The sequence below is a fragment of the Alligator mississippiensis genome, chromosome 3, assembly GCF_030867095.1.
Source record: "Alligator mississippiensis isolate rAllMis1 chromosome 3, rAllMis1, whole genome shotgun sequence".
In the NCBI taxonomy this organism is placed as follows: Eukaryota; Metazoa; Chordata; order Crocodylia; family Alligatoridae; genus Alligator; species Alligator mississippiensis.
The window spans coordinates 21318897-21343131 of record NC_081826.1 but is presented as its reverse complement, the minus strand read 5'-3'; positions in this window follow the sequence as shown (position 1 = coordinate 21343131).

Below are 24235 nucleotides of genomic sequence, written 5' to 3'. Positions count from 1 at the left end.
TAAAACACAACTATACAATAAATCATGTCAAGCTGGCTCATTTCTTTGGCTAGATCCTGACTATTATTCTGTGTTCATTAACTTCCCCTAGCACAGTGCCAAAGATGGAGGATGTTGAAATGCAGTTCATTAATTTACATCATTCCCTAGCTTTTCCAACATGTGAAGGGTGGGGACTTCATACATATGGGTAGATCATGATGTGTCATGAAGAGAGTTCCAGAAAGCCAACAGTTATGCAGCCAGTAGCTTATATGTAACAGAAATCTATGTACAGGTAAATGCAGTGTAAGAGCAGGTTGTTTTATTTAAATGTAAATGGGGAATCTATATCAGAATTACACAGACTATCGCAAGCAAGGAAGACATATGCTGTGCCCTTTGCTTGATTATCTTCATGGAAAATATATTTCATAGAATTCATAGATATTAGGAGCTGGGGTGGACCTCATGAGATCATGCCTTAGGTGGGAAATCAGCTGGTATCAAGTGACCCCAGCAAGAAATATATCCACCTGTTGTGATATTGTAAAAGAAGACTTTCAAAATGTTATAAATTTTTTAAATGTTTTAATTTTATATTAGCCAAGTGCACAAGTTCATTTGTATGTATTGTTGTATTCAATTCAAAACCTCCAAAATGACATTAAGTGGCTTCTCCAATGTAATATGTCATGATTTTCAAATTTATTATATTGGGCCTTTTCAAGGCTAGAAATGAGTGTTGAGTCCCATCATCAGTCACAGAATCAAATCACTCTTTCCCAGAAATATACAGATCTTTGTAGCCCTACAGGGACATGAGACATTGTGCCTTACTGTGTACCTTGTTCATATATTCCGAGCTTACCACTGGCCCAAGACTGAACGGAGCTGGAGCCTGTTACCTTTATAAATGAGATTATACAAAGTGCTTGCCTGTAATAGCAGATGACCAGACTTTATGACCCAGGCGCCCCTTCCTGGCTTGGTTATTTGTTTGTTTATATGGCGCTCTTCCCTACAAAGACACAGGGTGGCTTACAGTAAGAGAAATAGAACAATTTAAAAGGGCAACTAGAATAAATCAAAGAAAATAATAAAATAAAGCAAGACCCACCAAACAACATCTCACCGTAACTTTGGTTGATAAATGCTTGCCCAGATAGAACAGTCTTTTAGTGCTTCCAAATGATGTCCAGGTTCAGGCTCTGGAGAGCCTCAACAGAGCAAAAGCTGTAATGCCTAAGAGCAACTGCTGAGAGCAACCTCCAAAGCATTTTTCCCAAGAGCACTTGGCATACTGATGGTACCTACAGGAGGTTGGCTCTTTGCTGACCTTACTGATCGGGACAGATGGTCCCTTAGCTATGTAGGGCCCAAGCCATTTAGAGCCTTATAGATGAAAACTAGCACCTTGAATTGCCAGCTCTTAGGTTTCACTCATTTTTTCAACTATGGAAAAAAATAGATCAAGTCTTCAGTAGCAAAGAACTGAGAAAGCCCACAACAGGTCAAAATGCTTTTGACACTATGTATTCCTATTTCACATCTCTGGATTTATCTTTTAAATCACTGTCCTGGAGAATCCAGAAGTCCCATCAACAAATGTGGAGAAGGCCACCTGGGCATTTCTATGGTAAAAAAAGCTCTCTCTGTACATATTGAAAAGGAAAAATAAAGGACATTGGTTTGACCTTTTCAAATTGCTTTCAGATCATTTTTTTCAAAATTCAGGTTCTTTAAAAAAGTTCTCTACAACCATTTTTAAGAAATGAATTTATATAAGTGGCGTAGCTTTCAGACCTGATGAGCACCTTCTAGTCTAATACAATGAGAGAAAGGAAAGAGACAATGAGACAGAAAAAGATGCTTCCTCAGTCACAATTAGTCCCTAAGTCCCAGATCTTCAGCTTTTATGTAACCCATTAATTAGGGCACCCAGCTCTGAGTTGGGCCCTGTGCTGTATTTTACCTAATGACCATTTTTTTAAAATACAGAAAGAGTCCTAGGATCAAAAACAAGAGCCCAGGATTTGTGTCGTCCCACATGAGTACTTGAACCACTAGACTCCTTTGGGCCAGAAGTAAGTAAGAAAACTCTTGAATTTTGTTTTACAATGGTCAGCACTTAAGGAGAGCAGCCAGACCAAAATGAGTTCCTTCACATTTTTATCACATTTTTAGTGGTTAGTGTGAGGACGAACTGGAGCAGACATAACCAAAACCAGATGCAGTATACAAGAGTAACTGTACTAAAAAGAGCATCCACTCCTTCCATCATTACTATGTTAACTACTGTTTCAACAGGCACTATGTAAACACCTATAGTAACACTTAATACTTCTGTGTTTCACCACTGTATTCCTCCTTAATTCAACACAACAGATAAATGTTCAGGTTCAGAAAGGTGATTAGCTGTGTTAGTCTGAAGTCAGGCAAAAGGTTGGGTAGAGGTGCACCTTATAGACTAAGCGAATCAGAGAAGCATAAGCTTTCATAAGCAATAGCTCACTTTACCAGCTGCTATGAAAAGATATGCCCAGATGAGTCAATCAAAGAGAGGGAGTGATTTGAATGAAAAAGACAGGGAAGGGAGAGAGGTGGGGGAAAGTGGAGAAGAGGGCAGTGCTGAGAGGGGCAATTAAGGAGTAGGGACAAAAGGGTCACAAAAGCTAATCCAGACAATGGGTTAAGAAGTTGTAGTCCCTGTTTAGATCATATGTAACACAATCCAGTCGTGCTTCACAGTTTGACTTTAAAGTCAGCTTTTACAGGATGAGAACAGCTACTCTGCGGTCACCCATATCTATGAAGGACATTAAAGTGCTAAAGTGTTTTGCCACAGGCTTTTGTGTGTTTTTGAACTTGATGTCAGATCAGTGTCCCCTCATTCCTTTCATGCAGAGATTGCCCTGTCTGTCCAGCACTGACAGCAGAGGGGCACTGTAAGATAGTGATGGCATCCATGACATTGTTAGCGGCACAGGTGAATGAATCTCTCATAGCATCTGATGCAATGATCTCTGGCATCTCTAATTCAGTCTGTCAGGTACATCTGTACCCTGCAATACTCCTGGTATTAATTTACTCACTGTCGTGCCATGAAAAGAGGATACAAGTACACAGAACTTATTTCAGCGTGTAAGAAGTGGCGCAGCATTTAGCCAACTTCTTTTCTCTGTTCTAATCCTCCATGAGCAGTATGGCACAATAAAATCCCTGCCAGTTTCTTTTATAAACAGAAATAATTATACAGGAATAAAGGTGAAGTTCAGAAACTCAGCTCAAAGATGCCTGAACTCAGCTCTTGAACTAATACAACATTAGGAATAAAATTAACCATAAGAAGAAGAATTGTCTTCACCTTCCTGCATTCTGGATTCCATACAGATTTTTCTTTTCATTTCCTTGAAATCCATTTGAGATTGCTACACAAAGCTTCACCCAAGCATTTGGGTCATTTCATATGGGTTATTTCATTTTCATAATTGTTCCTCACCTGCAACTTCAACTGAACTCGGTGAAGCTGTAGCCGATCCGCTTCTCCAGGGGAAAAAAAAGGCTCATATAATTTATTGACTCTCAACCATCAACCATTCCACAAAATCAATTACCACGTTGTTCCAACTTGTGCAAGGAAGTCACATGAACCAATAAACGTGATTGCTATTTTACTTCAAAACCTCCAGGTCTCATGGGGTATTGTGGTTCGCATGACAAAGAAAGAAGTCATCATTGTGACAAAAGCAACCAAGTGTAAAAGGAAGAGAATGGTATTAATTTAGTTGCATGCTAGAGCAAAACGCACTGAAATGCTATTCTGCCTTGTTAAGCCATAGGGGGCAAGGGTGGTTAATAAAAAGCAAGTAATGTTAACTAACGTATCTTTTCAAAATGCCAAATAAATTCTCAAGAACTAGGCAGACCAGAAAACTGCAGAAACTAATTATCCTCCATAAGTCCCATTTTCTTTCATGCTTCATCAGCAAAAGTGATTCACTTGTCAACATTTTAATAGTATTGTTCATAGACTTAACAGTATTCTCTTTCTTAACTACTAGTACCTCCCCAAATGTTCACCACCCACTTTCAGCCTGAGGGATTTAGCTGTGGGCAGATGTGGAAACTTATATTTAAGTCATATTAACTATTCAATGCTTCCCCAATTTCTTCTGTCTAAGATGGCTACAAGGGCACAAGGATAAATATGATGGGTAAAAAACAGTCTTCTTTAAATACTGGGGATGTCAAATGTTTTAAGTTCAGTTGCATGAAAGAAAGGATACGCTTTCTTCCATGCAACAAATACGCATATCCAAAATCTTCAAGCACAAAATTCAGTAAAGCATTTAAGTACAAAAGAGAAAAAAAACATACTGCACTTCAATAAGATACATACATTCAACTAAAGCATCTGCTTAATAAGAATACCAGGAGCTAAGGCACTTACCTAAATATTTTTATTCACTTATACAGCCCTTATTCCCATGAGTAATTCTTTTCCAATAATTCTGCACATAATGTATTTAACTAATGGCAGAACTAGGCTCTTTTTGCTGAATGCAATAAAGAAGCAAATCAAGCTACTGCATTGACTATGGAGATTGTGTTAAGCGTATTAAACATGTTTTATTTGGATTTATTGCTGTTAGTGGATTGATAGCCCTAATGATTAATGTTGTATGTATCTCCAAACACGTAAGGGCAACATCAGTGAATGTTTCCTCTTGCTTCCCTGGAACTGTGGGAACCCCTGATTTGTAGGGAACAATTTAGGAGCAAGTAGATAGTTCACATTATATGCCTTTTCTGAGGCATTATACAGATTCTCTGGGGAGAGGATGGTGAGGGTAGATTTTATGATGTATTGCTTTTCTACTGGGAACTACAATAGTGCCACATAAAACCATGGGACCTCTGACACCACAAGCACAGTTTGAGGAGAAAATCCAGAACACTTTTTGCTGTGGAGACAAGACATACTGCAGAAGGCTTTAGAGGTACACTGTACTGCCCCTGAGGGCTGTAGCTGTACTAGCTTCTCTGTTGGGCAGTAGGGGCATGCAAAACGGGCCGTATTCTATTCGGATTCAGATTCGGCCGAAATCAAGGACGGTGATTCGATTCGTTGATTCGGATCACTGTCCCAATTTGACTTGGCCGAATCCAAATCTGAAGATTCAATGCTGATTCAAAGAATCACCTATTCAGCCATAGACACAGCCTTAAATGATTTTTCTACATACCTTGAGGTACCCACGGCTAATGAACGCTGCAATGGTGGAACAGATGTAGCATCCCAAAGGAGTGCAGGGGAGGGGCACCCTGAGCGCTCAGCAGCAAACCCAGAAATGGATCTGAAGTACTTCCAGTCCACTTCCAGGTCCACCGCTGAGCATGCAGGGTCATCCCCTGCTCCCCCCACACCCACCCACCTCAGTGATCAGCCACAGGAGGACCCTGGGTGCACCCCCAAACCAAGGAGGCAGGTCAGTCCACAGGGGAGGGAAGGGGTGGGAGCTAGATTGAGGTCCCCATGGTGAGGGACAGTGCTGCAGAGGCAGGAGAAGGGGTAAGCTGAGTGGGGCCCTGGCGGGGTGGGACTTACCTGCTGGGGAGTTGCACGCCCAGATGATTTTTTTCTCCGTCTCGATCTGCCCCCCCTCTTCCCTCCCCACAGACATACCTGCTGGGCAGGGAGCAGGGGGTGGCATCAGCACACAAGAGATCTTGGGTTGCTTTTAAATGCCAAAGGTGATCTCCTACTTAAAAAGGTTGGAGATCACTGCCATATAGGGTTGTTAACCCACCAGGATTGCCCTGGAGTCTCCAGGAATTAGATATAAATCTCCAGGAGACTGCTGAGATGAAGTCTGGCTGCCCAACTGCCCGCAGGTAGTGGTGGCAGGGTTGGTGCCTGTAGCGGTGATGGCAATGTCACCGGTGGTGCTGAGAGTCACCCAAGAAACAAATAATAGGGCATTCATTAAAATAAATATTAAATGTTGAATCCAAATTATACAGTAGTCCAGTGGGTTTTTAAAATGTAACTGTAATGTGCATTTGCCTTCCTAACGTAAAGTCTACATACCATAATCCATAAATGATATATGAAAACATGAGGGCGTATTCACATTGTGCGTTGCGGGCACACTGGCATTCAAGAAACCTCCTGAAATAAATTCAAACAGAGATGGCAACCCTAATCCTACACCCTACATTCATGCAGCAGCCCCATATCTGGCTCTGGCTCTGCCTGTGGCTCTAGCAGTGGGGGGGCAAAGTGCCAGCGACAGGGTCGGTGACAGTGCAGGGACAGCAGGGTGATGCAGTGGGGAGGTGTCAGAGAGGCTTAACCCTCTCACCTTCTTTTTTTTGCCATTGAAAATCTGTTTTTAAGTCACTGCTTGACACAGGTCAGCAGCAAAACAAGGAGGTGGCGTCATCTCCCACAGCAGCAACCTCCAGTTATCTTGCCCTGTTTCTGCCAGTGGCTGCCTGCATCATATGCTGCTATTTCCCAGGGTGCAGAACTAGCCAGTTATGCTTCTGCATAGCCATAGGGGTACAGAAAACTTTATACTACCATAACACTGCCCTGACCACAAGCAAGCAATGCTGCTCAAGATCTGTCCATTGTGATCAGTCAGAAAGACTAAAAGATTTGAAGAAATTTAAAAAGCAAACAGATTTGGAAAAAAATGAAGATTTTCCAGTCAAATATTTCATAATTTTCTGAGTAAATTCGCAAAGTTTTAGCTCTACACAGCTATCTGTTTTCTGAAGGGCAAAGTGTGTTTACAGTAGTTTTACAATATTAAAAGTTCCCAGTAGCAACCTGACCAATAGCACTGTGAAAAGCAAACCGGAGAAAACAAAACTGTCCGGATAAAAACTCCCCAGCCTCTCATTTATTGCGTGATAGAAACACTTTAATTATAAGATTAATTTCTGATGCAGACTCAAGAGACGTTAGAGTCTGGGGCTCTTCTTCTATACTTTTCTCATATGATATTGTGCTGTCAAACACTTCTGTGCAAGAAAGCATTTTTGAAAGGCGCACAAAACTTTAATCTTCAACAGGATTTAAGCGCATGTCTCTGCGATTTCCTGAATCAAGTCCTTCGTGTGGAAAACATATATATCACAGGCTTTATTAGAACAAGGTTGAAATGAATTCTGGTTCCCCTGTTACACTGAACACTTCCTACAGGAATCAAATTAAGTGTTATAGTTTGGTTGCATATTTTGTAATAGTTAAATTCTTACCACAACTTAAAATAATTTAATGGAATGACCGTTACTATACATTTTTCAAGGAAGGACCAGCCATCATGTATTAGCAAGCACTACAATGGTTATTCATAACACATTTCACCTATATGTTATATTGTTTCTTTTATTGCAAGGACATGTTTTTGATTCAAACTTCCCATTTATCTTAAGCAGATGGAGAAAATCCCAATTTTTATCTCGCTAAAGCAAGAAGTCCATTCACAGAACTGCACACAGGATTGAAAAAAAATAAGTTATATGATACCTTACTCTGAAAAACCCCACTTGCTATTTTGGGTGGCTTGATCCCACTGCTTAATGTTATCATGTCCCTTTGATTTTACACTTTAAATGTGGTATTCAGGACTTTAATTGTAATGGCTGAAGATATTTGGCTCCACTGTGAGAACAGGTTAAGAAGCTTCAGAGCCTCGCTGCTGACCCAGTGCTGATACCAACTAGTGAAAGAGTAAAAGCAACAGATTACCAAGAAACCAGTTGAGACAAATATTGGGGAGGGCATGGGAACAATCACGTCATTTTTAATTAACCGTCACAGTAATTCACATATCTGGTTGAGATCTCATTTTCCTTTCCTTGCTCCTTTCAGTGACTTCAGTTGTTATCATTTCAGCTTTATCTGCTGGTGCCCATAGTGATACTTGAAGTCCCAGAAGACTTCACAAAGCACAAACTTAATTTTGCTGATGCAAATGTTCAGCATTGTTCCAGTGACAGGAACAGGCCTGACAACGCAAAACTGTTCTGTTTCTTTCAGGAAGCTCATTGTTTCAGCGAGCAACTTTCTTGTCTGGCCATTCTGCTCCTTGTTTCAGGATGTCAGTCAGTGTCACAGAGCCGGCCTTGCCATGATAAGACAGCTGGTGTTGTCACCAAGTTGCACCGGACACTGATAGCTATTATAGTCCCCCACTCTGGCCAAATAAGGAGAGACTAATTAGCTGAAGTTTCTGCAAGCAACACTATTTAAACCCTAGTCCTGTGCTCAATTATTCAGGCAAAATTCTCTATTACATTGGAAATACTGGACCACAAGTCCACTGTGCTGGCCAACAGAGATGCTGCCAGACTTTCAAGCAGTTACACAACCAGGGTCATAGTCTCAAGGAAACTCAGTGTCCATCTAGGGAGCTAAATAAGGGACAGATTTCTTACATGGCTCGGTACCACCAGCCCCCATTGAGATACTTATAAATAGATTTTGAAAATGTATTTTGAAAATCTGGCCGTTTATTTTGGCACCTAAATCAGAGCTGATCTCTTGAACTTCTAGCTCTTATTGTGTACGCTGAACTATTTTAAAAGATCTAGCTGTCTTGTCATGATGATGAGCACAATTATTAGACACATTTGCTTTTGGAAGTAATATTCTAGTATTCATGTGGTATTTTTACTTGACAGATTCCAGCTGTAATCTGTGTGATGTGAGTGGTTAGTGCCTTACTCTGGGATTTAGTATAGATGTGAAATTGTACATGCACATCTGACTGGAAGGCATTTTCCAGTTGTATTCTATTTCTCTAGATGTAGTTCGCTCTGGTTTTTTGTGGGTTTTTTTGGTATGCTTGTATGTGGTGATAATATCTTGGAAGCAAGATTAAAACAAGGGCTTGCTTTAGATATCATCCCAGAAATCAAGCCTTTTACCTCCTAGATCTTCTGCTCAAATCACTCAGTCTATTCAGGGAGCAAGATTGGTCTGCAAAACTTGGCTTTCATTCTTGAACACCCAAAAGTTCAGTCATGTGTGCAGATCAGGGGATTTAGTTCTGTTATTTTAAAGACAGATTATTTGTACAAACTGAAGCTGTTTCTTGGTGGAGTCTGAGACATCCTCCATGACAGAGGGTGGCGGGAGGAGTGGGGGGAGGGAGACTGAGGATGTCTAGAAAAATAGGCTATTTCCATATAGCTGCCTAAGAAGAGGTTTTCATTACTAATTTTATAACTTAATCATTTGATGATCTAAGGGCCTCCTGTTGTGTCCACTAGATACAATAGATTTTTCCCACTAACTTTAATAGGTACTGTATCAGGCCTTAAGTGACAGAACTAAGGCCACAGAAGTCAGGATCAGGGTCAGGACTAAAAGGGGAATTGTGTTCAGTTCTCATTGTCTCCCATTATTAGGCTATTTCTCTTCTTACAGAGAAAAGCAGGGAAATCAGCTGTGACAAAGTCTAACTATAAGGCTTTGCCAGAGTATCTGTGCTGTGTAGGAGTTTGAAAAACTCCCGCCCCTTAAAAAAATCTTCAAAAGATGGGCCTGATACAAAAATTCATCAGCTTATTGAACACTAAGAACCAGGGACCTAATGCAGATGATGACTTCATGGCCCATTATAATATACCTGGTACTTGCTAATCCCTGTACTTCACAGATGACAACGACCCTCCTGAATTGTCTTGCTCTTCTACTTATCAAAGTTTCTACTGCATTGCTCCCATCTGCTGCCTACCTAATAATTTCTCTTAAATCTTGCTTTTATTTCCATATGGAGTTTTCCACAAGCCCTTGTTTCAGCAGTTATTTAGCGCTACTATATCTACTTCTTTCTCAGAGACCTGAGGAATGGTACTGCAGTACCCAAAAGCTTTTGTATGCCCCTCCCAACTATAGATTTATTCCAAAGTCATCACTCACAAAAATCTTTGCCTTTCATATTTCTTCTGGACCATCAAGGCTACAAGATCACCTTAACACTATCATTCCCTAGTTCTCATTACCAGTGAAACCTCCCATGTAGGCCCAACTAACAGTCAGAAAAAGTATTTGTGCCAGTATTGCTTATGTTGTTCAGTGGGGTACAGTAGTTTGGCTATGCTGATAGGACTCCTTTTGCTAGCATAAGCTGTGTTTTAGTCTTCTGAGTGTTAAGCATCAGTCTAATTTTCTTGTATGCCTCAGCAAAGACATCAATGTACTGGAGCTCAATGATCGAGGCCAGGATGGTCTTGGTTTTGGCTCAGAATTGGCAAAAATTAAACAGCTTGCCATCCATTCAGTAGTTTAGCTCCACTCAGATTGGAAGCTTGTTGGTAATCAGATGTAGCATCAAGGAATATCAAGAAGAGTGTTGGAGCAATGATGCAACCTGGCTTAACTTCCATCTTAACCGCAAAGGGATCTGTGACAGACCTGTTATTGAGAGCCACTGCTTGTGTTGGACATAAAACCAACACACGGGTTCAGCAAACCAGGGTTTATTGCATAGTAGTGCGCAACTAAGTCAAACTATTTAGCAGCACACCACACACTCATATTATACACTTGTCATGCACACCATTCACACGAAGTCACCTATCTACAGCTATTGGAGTTATGCTGCGATGGCCAGTCAACGTCCAGTCAAGAGCGGGCACTGGCTCTCTCTCTCTCGATGTGCAGGTAGGTTGGTGTTGGTGGTCGGGGCACTCATCAGGCTGGTTTTTCACTGCCTTTTTATCTTTTTTTTGGCAGACTTTGATCAAAGCCTGTAAACTTCTGGAGGCTTCTTTACCAATCACTATTCACCTTTCGCATATGTTTATTTAAGATTCTATTACCAGTTACGTGTTGTCTTTCACATTCCAGTCTGTTTTTCAGTCCCATGTTGTACCATCTCCACATTCCTAAAACCCCTGTATGTTATCTTGTTACTTACTGTAGCTGGTTCATACCAGCCTCCATTCAACCATCATTTCACCTTATTCACAGAACACAGACTCACACAGATTCACTTGCTGCTTTTTCAGAAAATGGTTGACACAGTTAAGATGGCTACTTAGCATAAGCGAATGGCTGGCTTAGCATAAGCATTCATAAGCAAAATTATGGTATAAGTATAACATAAGCAAAGTCATAGCATAAATATAACATATTTTAAACAATAATAGTATATTTCAAAACATATTCCAACACTTCCATACCATTATGGAGCAGGCAAAGAGTGGTGATCTGTTCTTTAGAAGGATCCTCCATAGCATTTCTTGGTTGACAGAGTCAAAGGTTTTCATCAAAGAGGGTCATATAGACAGGTTTATGTTGTTCCTGACATTTTTCCTGCAGCTGACAAACAGTGAAGATCATATTAGTTGTGCCTGTTGATTTCCTAAACCTACACTTTTTGGGGCCTGCCACATCACCCAGATGTCTGATTCCAAATTCCTAAAGCAAGTTTTATTCTCCCAGCTTAGTCAAGGCGTAAGCTCAAGAGGAGGGCAGAGAAAGTGCTTCAAGGATGTCCACAAGGACAGTTGGAAAAAATGCAACATAAACATCAATTTGTGGGAGACTATCATCCAGGACCACCTTAAATGGAGGATGAGTCTGCTGCAAGGACCTCAGTACTTTGAAACCTTATGATGACAACCAGAGAAAGAAACAGTGTGTTGCAGACCAAATCTAGAACCCAGAACCACCCACTTCACATGGAAATGTGTGCCCAAGCTGCAACAGAGCCTGTTGATCCTAAATATGGCTCATCAGGTTTCTTCGGACCCCCAAATGAGACAAGCATAGAAGATGATAATTCTTGACTGAGGAATTGATGATAAGGATAAGTTATGTGTCTACTAGGGGGCTTTGCTGACAAAACTATATGCTGAGCCAGTGATTCTCAGTGCTGCGTTACTGTGAGATGCCTTGAGATCCTCCCCCTGGTGCCACATGGTGCCACACAATGTTAGTAAAATTAGGTCTGCAAACACAATTCACATGACAAACCCAGAGATTTCAAATAGGAATCCATAGTGTTAAAAACATTCAACCCTGTTGTGGTCTTTCTGAGTTCTTTGCAATGGAAGAATTTTCAATTCAAATTCTATATTCGAAAAGCAAGTGAAAACTAAGAGCTAGCATTTTGTGAGGGGTGCCTTGATTTTAACCAGGGGTGCCTTGAGTCTAAAAAAGTTGAAAACCACTATGACTTTGCAGTACAAGAAAGCCATCGGCTGTAGGTAGCAGCCTAGAAAGGAGTTTCTGATAGTCCCATCCCCAGCAGCAGCTGGATTGTGGGTTATACTGTTCCTGCAGCAGCAAAATGGTCTGGGAATCAGTCAGTTGTATAGAGGGGACTGTGAGCTTCGGAAGTGCAACATGCCAGTTAGGGGAGGGCTAATACGGTTGTGAACATTCATATACTCGCATTTTTAGGAACAATCATTATGGAAAAAAATCATATTTTCAGAGCTACCATGGCCAGAAAAAGGCTACAAATTTTTAAATGAATGCTGAGAGTTTGCTAATATTGATGAGATTGGTAGAGAAGCCCCCAGACTCAGGAACAAGCCATAAAGATTTCCCAGTACTTAAAAGCTAAGATGAGACAGAATAAAGACAAAATATGGACAGTGATCAAACATCAGTCTCTTGAGCAAAGTGCAAGAGAATTAGCTCAAACGGCACTAATATGGTAGGTAAACAGAGAATCATTACCCAGTACGTACTAATACAGAATGATAGGATAGTAAAATGGAGAGCTGTAAGAAAAGGTGTGTGATTATAGGAGAGGATGTATGGATAATTATTTGAGGACACTTTGAGACCTTGGGAAAGAATCATGGGTGTGCATTACTGGTTTTAACCAAATATATAACTCAGTAATATAAAATGATATCTGCAGGGTTTGTTTCTGATGATTTCTTCAAGGTTGTGTTTACCTCTTAGTAGACCTTCTATTAGGGGCCTATCTATTAGAGGCCTGGAATCATACGCCTGGTATATTTTAATACTAAATTATATTATCTGTTTTTCATCCTGTAGGTTCACTTTGTTAAGTAGATGGAGAATATACTCAATTAAATGTATCATTATTAATTATTTGTATCCTAATCCTAACCTCAGACCCCTAGCTATGGATCAGGACCCTATTATGCTGGGCACTGTCCAGCATACAACTACCACTACTTAACTGAAATGCTGCAACCAATTGGGTGGAGTTTGGGAAATGTATAGATGAGGAAAGAAGAAAATGTTATGGCTAATAACTGTACCAAAACCAAGCCATTGATTTTAATAGGTGCCATTAATTTTAATAGGTTAGTAATTAATTTTAATAGGTTAGTAATTAAAAAAATTATTAATTAATTTTAATAGGTTAGTAATTAATTGTATATGTTGTCTGATTGCAGGTGCATGTGTCTAACTAGCCGCTTGTTTATTTGCCCATTTCATACAAGCAGTCATGGTCGCTTCGCATGCAGACAATCCCAGTTTTTCAGATATCATCCAACGAAATGCCCTCATAGCACCCCTATATAATATTGGCATGACATGGTATAAAGGTGACTGACTGCCTTTTCCCACCATGTTATATGTCAATGGGGAAGGAGTGTGTTAGGATATGAGCCTGTAGCTCACAGAAGTACATGTTTCACACCCAACTCTTACCCATCAGGCCACATTGGAAACTGCCCTCAGATTAAGAAGCCATTCTAGACTTCTCCCCCCAGTCCCCACTAGGCAGGCCATGCAGATCCTTTATTAATTGCTGCTTTCTAAGATTTGATTTGATAAGTAGGACTATAAAAGAGGATAATTAATTATTTTAGTATGCAAAGCATGTAAGTGGAAAGTTAGTAATTGAAGCAGGCAAGTTAATTCCAGATGAAAGGCCATTTGACCAGATTCTTCTATATCTACATTCTGAGTTTATAAAATATTATTAAATATTATTAAAAGCATCATCATTATTAAGGCAGGAAAATTAATTCATTTGGAAATGTAAGCTTTTATTTCAAGCCAAATAATAGCATGTTCACCGAACACATGAATAAGCACCATTGTTCCGAGTTAATTTAAACCATCCCATGCAGTTTCAGCAATTCAAATACCACTGGAGCATAGGCAAAGGAGATCTGCTTACTGGTCTCCAAATCACATGAGAATCAAGAAGCAGTTTAGTTTAGCAAGCATGCTTCACAGTTTCCAAAATATCAACATCCATTCCCATGTCTTCAATTAGCAGAAAAAAATTAGGTCCATCTTGTGCTGTCTTTCATTCTTTGGATCAATTCAGCCCACTGAAGCTGTAGCTGGGAACAAATTGCTACAAGAGAGAAATGCAGAAAATGCCTCTCCTTTTCCAAAATATTTGTTTGCATAGGCCCCAGCCCTGCAAAGGGTGTCTGTTGGCAGACCCTGCATTTACATGGAACCCTGCCGACTACAAATAGTCTCTGAAGTTCATTGCTTCAAGACAGCGCTTAAGCATGTGCTCAAGCAATGTTCTGAACAAGGTTTATTTCCTCAGAAACACCCACATGTTCTGGCTCAGAGATGAGTTTAGATATCTAAATACTTTACGCCCACATGACCCGCTTGAATATTTCTTGGGAAATGTCTTTGTCTCCATGTTCTCTTCTTCCTGACTGCCACTGGGAAAGGAAAGCAAGGCGAACAGGAAGGAAATGACAACAATTTTACTGTGTAGTACATAAGACCAAGGAGTGGATGGCAAGGTAAGTGAAATGAGCTGTTTCTCAGATGGCAGGATATGTTTGAAGGAAATTACCTGATCCTTAGTATGCTCTGAGGAAATGATACCTCAGACATTCATGTAGCTGTGAGTAGTCACCACTAACAGGAGAGTCAGCCTCCCTGTGCTACTGGATGGTTAAAGATCTTGCTCTTGCTGGGCTAAATTTTCAGTCTTTATCCATTCCTTCCTTTGGGAAACTTTTATTGTCATCAATAGGTGTCTCCCTGAGCAGGAACTGAGTAAAACTTACCATATTTACTCAAATCTAAGATGACCCTGAATTTAAGATGACCCCCCAATAATTAGATTCTATATATGGAAAAATTATAAATGTTATAATTTCCCAGTATAGAATCTAAGTATCAGAGGGTTATCTTGAATCCATATACCTGAGTGCTACAGCAGGGAAAGCAGTGGCCAGAGGGAGTCAGGTGGCCCCTTTGCCCTCTACCCTCCCATTTATTCCCCCTGCAGCCTTCCCACACCCCTGCCACCTGCACCCCAAAACACCCAGCTCCCCACAGTCTCTCTGTGTTCCCCTCTTCCCCTCCTTACTTGCAGATGCTGCTCAGGCTCTATTCCCTCCTCAGAGCACAGCACATGAAAGCATAGTCCTTGCTGGGCCCTGCAGCAGCACTGGCACTGCTGACTGGCTGAGCAGCGGATGAAAAACAATTCCTTCAGTTGACACAAGTGAACACACAGTCTGATCTTGAGCAATTTGAAAGCACTATGGAGATGTCACATATAGAGAACTCAGAGGGATCAGCATAGGTTACAGCAATTTGGAACAGGTAGCAGGAAGCCAATCTGTATACACAAGGCTTGGTTGCTAGCTGGAACTGCAGCACCTCTATGAACAGTTCTCTTAATAAATACCCAATGACTTTCTATAAACAGTTCTAGTTCTCAAAGATGCCTTTCATTTTACTGTCCACCATGCAGCATGCAGAACAGACACAGATTGATCCTATTCTGCAGAGACTTTTTGGTTTGTGGTAGCTGTAGGCAGTGAAGTTGGCTGTGTAAATGCAACCCTGAGGAGTAACTAAATCCTTGGATGATGGTGTCACTGTGGACGTAGTCTTTCTAGACTTTAAGGCGGCCTTTACCACTCTCTCTCACCCCATCCTCATCAATAAATTAAGTGACTGCGGCATTGATGCCTGCACAGTAGGATGGGTAAAAAATTGGCTGATGGGGCACACCCAGAGAGTAGTGGTGGACGGGTTGTACTCAACCTGGCAAGATGTGAGCAGTGGGGTACCCCAGAACTCGGTTCTCAGGCCCGCACTGTTTAACATCTTCATCAGTGACTTGGACGAGGGGGTGGAAAGCACACTGTCCAAGTTTGCTGATGACACTAAGATGTGGGGTGAGGTGGACGTACTTGAAGGGAGAGAGAGTCAGCAAATAGATTTAGACACACTACAAAAGTGAGCAAATGAGAACAGGAGGGGTTCAACGTAGACAAATACAGGGTGCTGCACCTTGGGAGAAGGAATCCACAGCATACAGACAGGCTGGGGAGTTCCCTTCTTGAAAGCACAGAGGCAGAAAGGGATCTTGGAGTCATTATTGTCTCCAAGATGATCATGAACCACCAATGCCTGCAGCCAGCAAGACCAGCCATACCTTGTCATGCAACCCCAGGTGCATCTCAAGCCGGTCCAGAGAAGTGATACTCCCCCTCTATGCGACTTTGGTCAGGCCACGGTTGGAGTACTGCATCCAGTACTGGGCACCACACTTCAAAAGGGATGTGGCCACCCTGGAGAGGGTTCAGAGGAGGGCCACCCGCTTGGTGAGAGGGCAGCAGGACAGGCCCTACGAGGAGAGACTAAAGGACTTGAACCTGTTCAGCCTCAGCAAGAGGAGGCTGAGGGGGGACCTGGTGGCTGCCTACAAACTCATCAGGGGAGATCAACAGCAAATAAGCAGAGCCCTTTTCTCCCCAGCACGACCTGGGGTGACAAGGTACAATGGTAATAAGCTGGTTGAAAATAGGTTTCGATATAGATCAGAAGGCAATATTTTACAGTTAGGGTGGCCAAAATCTGGAACCAACTTCCCAGGGAAATGGTCCTCGCCTCTACCTTGGGCAAATTCAAGAGGAGGTTGAATGATCACCTGTCTGGGGTCTTGTGAACCCAGCATTCATTCCTGCCTGTGGCAGGGGTTCAGGCTAGATGATCTGTTCATGTCCCTCCTGATCCTAGCTACTATGAAACTACTATAGGAAGGCATATTAGGCGGCTTTGGGGATTTAGAGCATTGTGTTTTGTGATAAATTTATTTTCATCTTATCACATCAGAATCATAGAACTGAAGGACCAGAAGGGACCTGCAAGATCCTCAAGTCCAGTCCCCTATCATGGGCAGGGATGTACTGGGCTCAAATGAGCCAAACAAGGTGCCTATCCAGCTTCATCTTTAACACCTCCAAGGATGGCAACTGTACCACCTCTACTGGAAGTGTGTTCCAGATTCTGGTAACCCTTACAGAAAAAAGTTTTTTCTTATGTCCAGCCTAAATTTTCCCTCTATTAGCCTGTGCCCATTGTCATCATCCTTCCTTGAGGTGCCTTCTTGAAGAGTTGCTCCCCTAGATCCTGATGCTCACCCCTAACATACTTGTAGGTGGCTATCAAGTCACCTCCCAGTCTTCTCTTACTCAGACTGAACAAGACCAGTTCCTGGAGTCTCTCCTAATCCTCCAAGCCCCTAATCATATGGGTGGCCCTTCTCTGTACCCTTTCAAGCTTATCCACATCCTTTCTGAAGTGTGGTGCCCAGAACTGGACATAGTACTAAACTGTGGCCTCACCAATGCCGAATAGAGAGGGAGGAGCACCTCCCTGGATCTATTGGCAACACACCAGCTGATGCATACCAGACCTCTGTTTGCCCAGCTGGTAACCTCATCACACTGTCGACTCATGTTCATTTTCTGGTTGATTGTGACCCCCAGGCCCCGTTCCAATGCTGCACCATCCATAGTGTAGTTATAGTGAAGGTTCTTCCTACCCAAATGAAGAACGCTGCACTTCTCCCGGTTAAACCTCATCTGATTCCATACCGCCCACAAAACCAGTCTCTCAAGGTCATCCTGGATCCTTACCCTATCCTATGTTGTGCCTGCATTTCCCCACAACTTAGTATAATCTGCAAACTTAATCATTGAGCTTCCCACTCCCTCATCCAAGTCCCATTAGTAAATATGTTAAAGAGCCCGGGTCCAAGTACAGATCCCTGCAGGACACCACTGGAGATGGCCCTCCAGGATGAGGCCATTCCATCGATTACAACTCTCTGGGATCAGCCTCTAAGCCAATTGTCCACCCACCTCACTGTAGACTGGTCCAGCCTAATACCCTCCAATTTAGTTGAGAGAATCTCATGGGAAACAGAATCAAAGGCTTTACTGAAGTCCAAGTAAATGATATCAACCTCATGTCCCTCGTCCAGATGGTTAGTTACCTTGTCATAGAAGGACACCAGGTTTGTCAGGCATGATCTACCCTCGATAAAGCTGTGCTGGTTACTTCTTAATACCCCACCAGTCACCAGCTTGTAATTGATGGCCTCCTTAACGTGCAGGATTCCATTTTAGGCTCAATTGCACACTGCAACATTGTATGTTCTCGCTCATGGGACACAATAGGAGGTTTACCCCAGTAAGTTTTGACTAAAAACTATTCACAGGCTTCAGGATTTAACTGGAAAATCCACATCCCATCTTTCATCTTCAGAGGCACCGTCACAGATAGACCAGTATGTAGTCCTCCCAGACATTCTCTCACAGGAGATCCTGATCTCAAATACTTCCTTTGCTTTGGTAAGCCTTAATTAAGCTCCTTTCAGACTTCACAGAGTGAAGTATGATTGAGTCACAGCTCAGCTGAATTACTCACTTGTGTCAGCAAACACAAAACCCAGTGAAATGTGAACAGTTGCATAATGATGTGATGTATCAGCTTCTAAGTCCTTGATGAGCATAGGTTTTCTGTAAATTAGGTTTAAAGAAAGCATAATATATGTTTTAGATTACTCTGATAATCTAACAGCTCAACAGAGAACACTTTAAACTAATGTAGTGGTTCTCAGTCCTTTACAGTTCATGATCCTTTCCCAGGCACCTCCGACCACAATGCCCAAGTTTCCTCTTGCATGTTCCCCAAAGTATTTCATTTTGTCATTCATCAGGAAGAGCTCTAACCACAGTTTCAAAATCATGGAAATGAACATGGATACTATCAATTCAACTGCACCACTAAGATACTGGCCAGAACTGGTCAGCAGTGCCAAGCCGCCACTGCTGCAAGAGTTCCAGCACAACATCTCGTATGAGAAGCGCCACCCTTTTCATTTCTTCTTCCCCCCTCCCCCCCCACACTATCATAGAAAATTAGGGTTAGGAGGGACTTCAGGAGATCATCTAGTCCAACCCCCTTCTCAAAGCAAGACCATCCCCAACTAGATCATCCCAGCCAAAGCTCTGCCTAGCCAGATCTTACAAACCTGCAAGGATGGAGATTCTACCACCTCTCTGGGTAACCTGTTCCAGTGTTTTACTACCCTCCTAATACAAGAATTCCTCTTAATATCTAACCTAAACTACCCTTGTTGCAACTTGAGACCATTGTTCCTTGGTTCTGTCATCTGCCACCACTGAGAACACTTTCACTCCATCGTCTTTCGAACCCCACTTCAGGTAGTTTACCTAGCTGGGATCATTTGAGCCCAGTTTTCTCTTCTGCCCAGGGCAGGGGGTCAGACTAGAAGATCTACAAGGTCTCTTCTGACCCTACATCTATGAATCTATGAAAAGGCTGTTATTCGGTCACCTCTCAGTCTCCTCTTCACTAGACTAAATAAACCCAGTTCCCTCAGACATTCCCGTAAGTCATGTCCCCCAACCCTCTCACCATTTTTGTCACCCTCCACTGGACTCTCTCCAATGTGTCCACATCATTCAGGAGGGGGAAGAGGAGGTGGGCAAAGCTGAACACAGTACTGCAGATGTAGCTCACCAGTGCTGAATAGAGGGGAATAATTACTTCCCTTGACCTGCTGGCAACACTCCTCCCAATGCAGCCCAGTATGCCATTAGCCTTCTTGACAACAAGGGCACACTGTTGGCTCATATTCAACTTATTGTCCACTGCAATCCCCAAGTCCTGTTCTGCAGAGCTGCTGCCCAGCCAGTCACCCCCGGCCTGTACTGGTGCATGGGATTGTTCTGTTCTAAGTGCAGGACTTTGTACTTGTCCGTGTTGAACCTCATGAGATTTCTTTTGGCCCAATCCCCTACTTTGTCTATGTTACTGAATCCTAGCCCTACCCTCCAGCATAACTACTACTCCCCCCAGCGTAGTGTCATCTGCAGCCTTGCTGAGGGTGCACTCTATGCCAGCTTCCGGATCATTGATAAAAACATTGAACAAAACTAGCCCCAGGACCGACCCCTGGAGCGTTCCACTTGATACTGATTGCCAACTAGATGAGCCATTGATTACTACCTTCTGAGCCCAATGCTCCAGCCAGTTTTCTAACCACCTCACAGTCCATTCATCCAGCCTGTACTTCCTTAGCTTGCCTGCGAGAATGTTGTAGGAAACCATATCAAAAGCCTTGCTAAAATCAAGGTATACCACATCCACTGGTCTCTCTGCATCCACAAAACCAGTCACCCTCCCTGACCCAGTGTCATTCTTCCATGTCCCAGTACATACCCTGAATACAAGAAGTCCACAAAGAGTATATTTTCTGGGGGGAAAAAATTCAAACTATGTCAGTTTTTCCAGGTTGCCATTTTTTTCCTTTTCCAGATTTCCTTCCCTTTTCCCCTTCATTTTCCAGTGGCAAGATCAAAAAAGGTAAAATAAGGCAAAGATGAAGGGAAATGAGAAAAACAAAAATATAGGAAGACAGGGTTAAACAAAATAGGGATAATTTTAAAATTGATGTATTTGTACACAATCAAAAATGCCAAAAATGTCTATCTTCCATAAAGTACCATTTTCATCATGAAGGATTTGAACTTTTTTTAATGAAAGAGTCATGTTTTCTTTGACCAGTTCTAGTTTTCCAATTCAGCAGAACCCCAAAAGAAGCCAATTTTTTACTAGCTGGTATTTGTATTTATGGTTTATTCAGTGCCTCAGAGAATCATTTACAGGGGCAATGTACCACAAGCTCTCCACTAGTCAGGGACTGAAAAAGCAGAAAGCCAGACTGCTTTAGTTCTTTTCCATGAGAAAAATCTCTGACTTGGCTTACGTACAGGAACCCGTATAGCCACTTTAGCACAGCACGACGCTCAGGAGAGCAAATTCTCAGCAGTGCAAATTAGCCTAGGCAGAGTACAGTGACACTGCAGTTATCCTGCTTCTAGTATCCAAGTTAGCTCATTCAGAGACAGCACAAGTTTCTATGCATGGCATAATTTTGTGACATACAGAGCCATACCCAGGGATTTTGGTATGCAGTTCAGTTCATGTGCAGAGCTCCACTAAGTGCTACTATGCAACATTCCTTCCATTTAATTTGGTGCCCTACTCCCCTTCCCACCTATGCCGAGGTGCCCAGCCCCAGTGCACCACTGGTACCACCCTTGTATGGTACTGTATACAGACATACCCTTCAATCCATCATATTTGATTTTCTGGTAAGCCATTATTGCATTCAAGCATATCTTTGCTTCTGGTTTTCTATCTACAGGATAGCTTAGCTGGCTGTGGCCAAATAACATACAAGATACTTCAGGGGTATGGACAAAAGCTGTTTTGCATCATCCTGATCTGGGACCCAGTGTCCAGACTTGAAGCTGCTCTGAGTTTGCATCCTGATAATCTTTATGGGACTGTTAGGCTACTGACAGGCGTTTGCCAGGCTCCATTCCTCCAGCCATGCCTTCTATACCAGTTGCAATGAATGTGGGGGTCAGAGGGATTCCTACATGAACTCTCTGCCACTGACAGATGCTCCTTGAATCCTGTAGGTTTAGGTTATTTACAAATACATAAGTGTGGGAGCAATCAAATTGTCACATGCACAAAAGATTTACAGGCACAGAAATGTAAGGCTGAAAGGGACTTTAAGATGTCATCTATTCTATGCCCCTACTCTAAAACAGGGAAATTATACCCAGGCTGTCCCCAAGTAACTCTTTGCTACAAAGCAAAGATTTCATCCCCTGCTTTGGCAGACGTTAAGAATAATTTAGAAGACCAATATTGCATATTGAAAGACATGTCATTTCTCAGTCTCCCTTCCAAACCAAAAAGTCCAATGTATTCTACATAGATGATATATTCCAAACTTTCTATCATTTTTGCTCCTTTCCTCCAGACTGCATCCAATTTGTTTGCATCTTCATGTGTGGTGACAAAAAAGGGACACAGTGCATTAGCCAAGTCCCCATCATTACTGAATTAAGTGAAATAATTACCTCCGGTGTCATATATATGACTCTCCCAGTACTGTACTCCATAACAGTATGTACCTTCATTTTGCAGCTGCATCACAAGTGTGAATAAACTAGCCACACACTAAAGTCACTAGGTGGTCCCACAGACCACTTGCACATGGGAAATCTTATCTGCATGTGCAAATATTTATGTGTATAAAATGTTTAATATCAAGATCAAGAGACTAAAATATAGAGTCCCTAAACAGATATTTGGTCCCAACGTAAGTGGCTTTCATTTTCAAGTGCAATCAGAAGTTCAGAGCACCTAGTTCTAGGTGCTCAGAACTTCTTAAAAACCATTAATACAGATTTTGATTCCTAATGTTAACAACCATTAAAAAAAAACATTTGGCATTTTATTTTTCACAATTTTTATTGACAGAAGAGCATTCTGCTTTCAGGCCATAATGTCAGCTTATCATATTCTATTCCTTTAAAAGCAATTGATGCTTCATGTTTCCTGAGAGAGGCATAAAGTCATTTTTTTCTTCATTTCCCACGGACAAACCAACTAGCAGGTGTTCTGCTCCTGGCACATCTTTGCTTTGGATCCCATTACAGCTGAAATTAGTTTTAAAATAATGTTGATTTTGAAAAGGGGTCAACTTAAAAGTCATTCTGATTTAAAAAGGAAAATAATATTTTTTATTTGTTTTAAGAACTCTATAGAATTTTAAATTTGGAGCTATTCAAATTAGTGATATTCCTTTTTCTTGGCAAAGTAACAATCATTGTTAATCCATTCAAGCAAAGGGGCTTTTATTGTTCCCAGACTTAAGGCAGCGGATTTGATCACACTAACACCACTCAAGTGATTTCTGGAATCCCTTTGTCCCTTCTCTTAAAAATATAAAGCTAAGTCTTATCCAAATTCTAAGACTACTCTGGGAAAAAGCAAAAGAAATAGAAATAGCCTAAAATTTCCTAGGGGAATTTTTCAGATCCAAGAGACCTATTTTGTTTTCTTCCTGGGTGATGGGAGCAGTGATTTCCAGTAAGTCTTGCTATTTTGGATGGAAACACCCGTGTAGTTTCAACAGCTGGAACGGAAATGTCATTTTGTCTGGCACGCAAAGATTACAGGGATTCCTCTTGTCTGCTGACATACTGCGGGTTTTCCAGTGTTTCCCATCGCTGCTACGATGCGCTCTAAGTGTGTGAAAATTACTCGAGACCTGAGCTTGCATTTCTGTGCACCCCAAATTCCTTGGCAAAATCTTAGTACTGCCAACAATATATCAGCAATGGCCTTACCCATCTGGATTCCCACTGTTTCACATGGGACTACTGAAGCCATTAATAGTTGACACCTACGCCATAAGTATATGTCAGGGGAAGCTTCAGATCTCCAAAAAATGTGCTTTCTAGATGCTGGTGGGGAAAAAAAAACACTCCATCAAATTGTCAGAGGTATGGCCAAGACTTGGGCGGTCAGGGCCTGACACTAGAGTCACAAACCAGGGAATCAGAAGACAAGGTTCAGAAGCAAGGGTCTGAACTAAAGTCACAAGTCTGGGAATTAGGGACTAAGAGCTGACAGGCAGGAACCAAGGATCAGGACTGGAGCATGGCTAGGCACAGGGGAGCTGCCCAGCAAGCCATCGATGGTGTTGAGTAAACTCCTGAGCACTGAAAGGCTGCTGGTCACATGCAGGTGGCCATGCTCCACGCAGGCAACTGGGGCCGTGTGGAGGGAGGGAGGCTGCTGGCAGCCTGGCCTGGTGGGGGCTAGTCAGCTTCTTTGCTGCCTTAACTCCTACCGCAAACAGAAAATTGGACTTGCAATAATCACTCATAATTAAAACTGCTTTCACATTATCACCTTTCTTTATAGGCTAACTGAATCAGCACTCACCATGGTTACTGAAGTAGCATTGTGAGCAATGTAACGATAACCCGGGACCCTGGTTTTCCCTGATTAAAAAAAAATGTAAAAATCGCAAATTGTCTGATAAAAACCCAAAAATTCATTATTAAAATGAAAGGCCCCCTCACTCCCCACCACAGTCCCCCTCCCAGGCCC